General features: G+C 35.7%; 1 protein-coding gene across 4 annotated transcripts in view; it reads right to left on the reverse strand.

The window, feature by feature from the left end:
* MARK1 (MAP/microtubule affinity-regulating kinase 1) overlaps window positions 1-5,024 on the reverse strand; it is a 37,608-nt gene extending 32,584 nt beyond the window's left edge. For 3 of the 4 annotated variants that reach the window (XM_009333671.1, XM_009333672.1, XM_009333673.1), the window contains exons 1-2: window positions 4,827-5,024; window positions 4,103-4,156 (exon numbers count right to left, since the gene is read on the reverse strand). The gene's annotated coding sequence lies outside the window, so the exon portion shown is untranslated. Of the gene's footprint in view, window positions 1-4,102; window positions 4,157-4,826 lie in introns of those variants that run through there. The other variant, XM_009333670.1, reaches the window with a different exon arrangement.
* Between the last annotated feature and the right edge of the window lie 872 nt (window positions 5,025-5,896).

Here is a 5,896-nt window from a genome sequence, read left to right on the forward strand (position 1 = left end):
ATCTACAAATAGAGATATCTTTAAACAATAGCCACTACACCCCCTCAATAACACCCAGGATACCTCTATACGCAAAGGAAGAGGTGTATGAAAGCAACAAGACCATAGTTATTTCTTACAATGCCAAGTTTGTTAGTTTTATAGAAATCTGGACAGAACAGAGATATTAGTTCTCCTTTCGCAACAAGGCGAGCTGCAGGATTATGTAACAATCTATTTTACTGATAAAAAAGAGCGCGCTCAGAATTCACACACACCTCTGTTTTCTTGAGCAGCAGTGTACTGCTCTCTCAGAAGGTGTAAGTGCTCCCTGACTTCTCTCCCCCCACCCCACCCCACATTCTTAGGGCCGCTCTTCATTGGCAGAATGCTACCATTCAAAAAAAGCTCTTGAACAAGCATCTCCTTGTTGCAAACAGGTTGTAGCCTCAGTAGCTTCACTTGTAGTAGGGGACAGCCAGCACCATATTCAATTCGTAGAACTTGTACCGATGGAAAAGGCACAAGCTTGAAAATTCGATTCCTGCTTTTCCAGTTTCGTTTTTCAGGGCACAGACTGAAGAAAGTACAAAGATCATCTGTCACACCATTGCTAACACTTCTGCTTGCTGTCAGGTTGACATCTGCGTTTAAGATTTACTATTTTAAGTCACTACAATCAAACTAAAAATCTTCAGTTAACCAAGGCTTTTGCTTGCTTTGAAAGATGTGCTTGAATGCTTCTCCAGTTTCTAAATCATTACTGAGAAGGGATGTTGCAAAAAAGCATAGCTTTCAATAGGTAACATATTGACATTGTTCCAAATCTTCTACTTCTTTACTTCTGTTCTGCTTTTCTTAACAACAGAAAAAAACTAAGTTTGACGTGTTAGATATGTTTAAAAAGAAGCCCGCTGACCCCTAAAAAGGGAAAATCTGAAATGCCACTTGCTAATCAAACCTATTAAGAAAAAAAGCACCTTCTGCTCCACTAGCAGTTGACAGAAGAGCAACAGAATGCCATTTCAGAAACATCCCTAGTGAAGCCAGTACAAGAAGACACTTTCAATGTAGCAGACATGCAGAAAATAGAACAGCTATTTTGATACAAATTCTAGTTATGATGAAACCCAAATACTTACATTTGGTAACAAATTACAATCATGACAGTGGAAAAAGCTACGTCAGTACAATGTGTTACTATCAAGACAGCAAGTTCACAAAAAAGCCAGTTCCGTCTTCTGAACTAAGATGGGAACCGCATATTGAACAAACTGAAAACAAAATAAAAGGCAGTGCCCTTAATTCAACATTGTTTATCTGTTTAAAGAGATAGAGGTCCTGAAGCAAAAAGTATATTATAACTTAAGGCTATCACATTGCATGCACAAAGATGCAAAATTAAAAATTCACGAGGTCAGCTTACTTCTGTCATCTCTCCCGGTTTAAGTTAAAATAACTATGCCTGCAGAGTACCCTGTCCGTTTTATATGGCATAAATAACATTGGAGAGTGGCAAAGAACAAACTGAACACTTTCTCTGCTTTCATACCCGTGACTAACTACAGACCCAGCTTGTATGACACTTCCAGCAACTGAAGTATGTGCTCAAATACTTCTGTTTACAAAACAGAACAGTGCATGAGAAGCTATGATGCCTCAATTCATTTTACCTAAATTAGGTCAGTAGCAAATACTAAAGCAAAACCTACTTGCACTTGGTATCCTTTATATTATATTGAGGGAACAAGGAAAGGCACAGGGCCATTCACAAGACCAAAGATCACTACATATTTGTCTTATTTGATTAATAATGTGTGTCAAAAGTGATTGAAGGCCTAAAAGTTTTGCTGATCTGCATACAATCTACCAGCTTCGAAGTTGTAGAGACTGTCCTCTCTACTACGCTAGTTTAGATGGGTTCAAACTCAGGAGTGCTATTTTTGTTGCAGAAACTTACTACAGTATTTCTCTACAAACATTCATTAGAAAAGTGTCTGTTCCTATTAAAACAGTACTACTATCACCGCCTCCCTTTCCCAACGTTACCTCTTGAAGAAAAATTGACTACTTAACAGTACAGCCATACAGTACAATCCTGATGATAAAATTAGAAAAATTCACATTACAGTCATACTATGTAGTACATAAAGAATCACAAGAGTCCAGTGCAGAAAGAAAAATAGATGACTGTGAAACATGGAGAGTTCATAGAACAAGATTTTTTTTTAAAAAATTTATTTACAGTACACAAATGACATCAAAATACTAACAAAAGTAAGCATGCTGATAAACTACCCTCCCACCCCTATTTGCTTTAAAAAAACCTACAGTTGCTTGAATGACTGCAAAAAAGTGCGCTTAAGCTTACTTAAAAGCTTTCAGGGAATCAATATTCAGTTTCACTCAAAATGCTCAGGAAATTGTAGGAAGCTAAAGACTTTTAGAGCTTCAAAACAAAGATTTTTTTTTCCTGAAAATTACAATCAAGATATTAGAAGGAAAACTTTATACCAAATGATCACACTTTCCAGTGTAAACAGAAGATGCATGGGATAAATACTTCTAGAAGTTATCGAAGAATGGAATTGTGGTTAAATCACTAAATCTAACTTCAGTGTTTACTTCTGCTATAAACTGCTTCTAACTGTATCTAAAAACGGGTTTTTTGTTATCAGCTTCCCACTCAAAAAAACATGTAAGAGCAGCAATGTCCTATTATATGAATATTTTGTGTACTACTTGTGCAGTGTGACAGCATCTTGTACAGGCTATAAAAATTTCATTTATGCTTAGACTAATTTTTTTTAACCAGTTATTGAATATGTTTGTGTGAAATACAACTTATCTATCATTAAAGCATTTATCCCAGAAGTAAGTTTCTCATGCTTAGTTTTCCAGAAAGTTTTAATGGTTTTTTTACCCCCTCATTGCTCAACAATGAGACAAACTTGCCTAGCTCTCCAAGCGTAAATACCAAGCTAGGTAGGAAACAAGCTACGTGAGCAACACAGGATTTCCCCAGTATGCTCTGTCAAAGCTCAAATATTAGCAAACAGATTTGCTTAATACAGGACTTAAGGATAGCAAAGCTTTTGCATGAACTCTGCACAGCAGGTTGAATTAGGGAAAAAAAAAATCCTGAAGAACCCATACTCAAACAAAAATACTACAGAAGAGAAATTAAAGCAAATAAATCAAAGAATTAAAAGAAATCAAAGAAAAAAGAAATTAGAGCAAAGTTGTTTATAACTCCCCATAGCCAAAGTTACACAATAAAATAAATGTCACGGCAGCCAGAGATAAAAGAACAGCAATAAGCCCTAGCCTCTTTCTTTCATTTTACAGCTACAGACAGCAGCAGTCTAGTATTTGTAAACAAAAAATATCCCAAATTTTTATAACAGGCAACCTCCAGCAGGACAATACAACATTTCTGTGCTTCAGCCAAAACTAAACATATGCATAGTTAAACAGTAAAAAAACTCCAAACTAAACAAAAAACCCCCAGGGTTTTGTTAAAACACATCACAATGGTTATGAAGGACTTCTGAATTTCTATCTACAGGCACAAACAAACAAGAATGTTCTGATTACGTTCAGTCATTTTGTCAATTCTATACACAAAACGTAATTGCCAAAGGTCCCTTGAGTTTAACAAATATTTTATTAAAGTGGAAAGAATATAAAAACAAAGGTAAAAAAAAACATTAAAGCCATAAAAATTGGCGCTCTTGTAAGTCCACAAAACCCAATTACTACATTAAAGAAAAATCCAAGAAAAATACTATCCTTTACAGCATTACATCTTGATTTAGTATGTAGACAAACTACTTGTGTACCTAACTAGATACAAATTTTATTGTCAGCAAGGGGTAAAACTGGTGGAGGAAGGAAGAGCAAAGAAGCAATGCTTAGACTGGAACCACATAGAGTAACTGCCCTCAGACAAATGGCACATGCACATTATAGCAAAGACAGCAGGATACCACTGTCTCCCAAGGTCATACATACACAACGATATTTGTTTAGCAAGATAAAGGGACCAAATATTTTTGGCAAGTAAATAAAAGATCACAGTTCAACTGTTTATAGAATTTCAGGTGTTATGGTATATTCTTACCTTTTGCAGACTAGTAGGATTTAGCTGGGTTTTATCTATTATTTTCACGGCAACCTTGGGGAAAAAACAACGAACCATGGATGATTAAACTCAGAAAAATGTTTGAACGAAAATATATCGCATCTCTGTGAGCAAAAGCATAGATGTGCCTATAAGACATGCATATATGTCTGCTTTTATGCACTTCATCAAGCAAAATTTCTCACCTGTTAGGATCTACCAGCAGGAGCTCAGAACTTTGCCACCAGATGGTACCACCAAGGAACCAGTTTTGTACTTCTGTCAGTGTTTGGACAGAACAGTGTTATCCTGTCCACTGCAAAACCAGGCGCTCCAAACACAAGATTTATCTATTCAATAGACTATCAATATCAATGAAATCTACCTATCAATAGATTTCTCTTCTGTTTTGGAAATGCTTGGGGATGAATGGACCCCTCCCAGCCCCAAAATATCCCTTGATGTGCAGCAAACTTTTTGATCTCTTCACCAAGAAGTTACATTTTACAAAAAGGTGTGAGTGGTTAGAGGGAGAAAACTCAGGCACCTCAGGTAATTTTTCTTATATCCTGAAACAGCCTCTTTGCATCTTCCTTTATGATGAGAAAAAATGCGCTTTTTCTATTCAGAAGAGAAAGGTAAAAGAATAGTAGAAATACTTATTATAAAGATAGCCAAAGAGAATATAAAACACAGTCAGCTTTTTTTTTTTTTAAATGCTTACCTCTCTTCCAGTAAGAACATGCCTTGCCAGTTTCACTTTGGCAAAATTTCCTTTTCCTATTGTTTTCAGTAAGCGATAATTTCCAATGTGAGGATGCTCTTCATTGGTAGATGTAATGGAGTTTCTACATCGGGGGATGTTTTGTCTGCTACTTGACTTGATAGGCTGGACGTGTGGGTCAGTATACCCATCCACAGAGGTATGCTGGAAGGCAGATAAAGTAGTTGGGAATTTAGCTACTTGGATTTTAGACGGTTGCAGCAGAATAGACTAAAAGCATAAAAAGGTGTAGAGGGGAATAATTAATTTACTTTTACATGTATAACTGATAACATTGGATGGTAGCTTAAGCAAAACATGCTGTCTTTGGGCAGAGTTTGATGCATGTCTCAAGAAAATAAAGTCTGCAGAAGGATTTTACCAGCTCCAAAAGCAAAACTAGAGACACCTAGGCAGTAATCAACAAACCATTACAGACTTGTTTTTAATATGAAACTATGCCAAACTACACGCTACACCACTACGTTGCAAATAAATTTGTCTAATCATAACCAAATTTAGTCTTTTAAAAATACACAGTAAAAAAATATTTGCATTTTGGCATATTTGGAAACAAGGTTGCACTCTATTTTTTTTCTTAACTTTCTTCATCTCAAATAACATTATGAGAAAAAAAATACTTTTTTCAAGTGAGCTTTGTTCCCCAAACCTGTTTGCATCTTTTTGTAAGTCACAGAAGTTCTCATTCAAGTAACGAACAATCTACAACTTTATTTAAAAAATAATAATCTATTCTTAAAAAGAAAACTCCATGATACCTCATAAATATATTTTAAATCTCAAAACGTCTGAAGAACTAAAAGGATGTTATTTTTAACGCATGCCAACACATCATCCCACACTAAATGTTAGTCACTGAAATCTGCAGTGCTTCTGTACTCTTTAACTTCCAAGTATATAAGGGGCAAGATACAGATGGGGCTTGGAAATGTTCCAAGGAGAAACCAAAATAACAGAAGATGTCAAAGGGGTTGTTAAGTGTTTCAGTATTTCAAATGCTTTCTAACATT

Source organism: Pygoscelis adeliae, unplaced genomic scaffold (genome assembly GCF_000699105.1).
Source record: "Pygoscelis adeliae isolate BGI_AS28 unplaced genomic scaffold, ASM69910v1 Scaffold1, whole genome shotgun sequence".
Classification (NCBI taxonomy): domain Eukaryota; kingdom Metazoa; phylum Chordata; class Aves; order Sphenisciformes; family Spheniscidae; genus Pygoscelis; species Pygoscelis adeliae.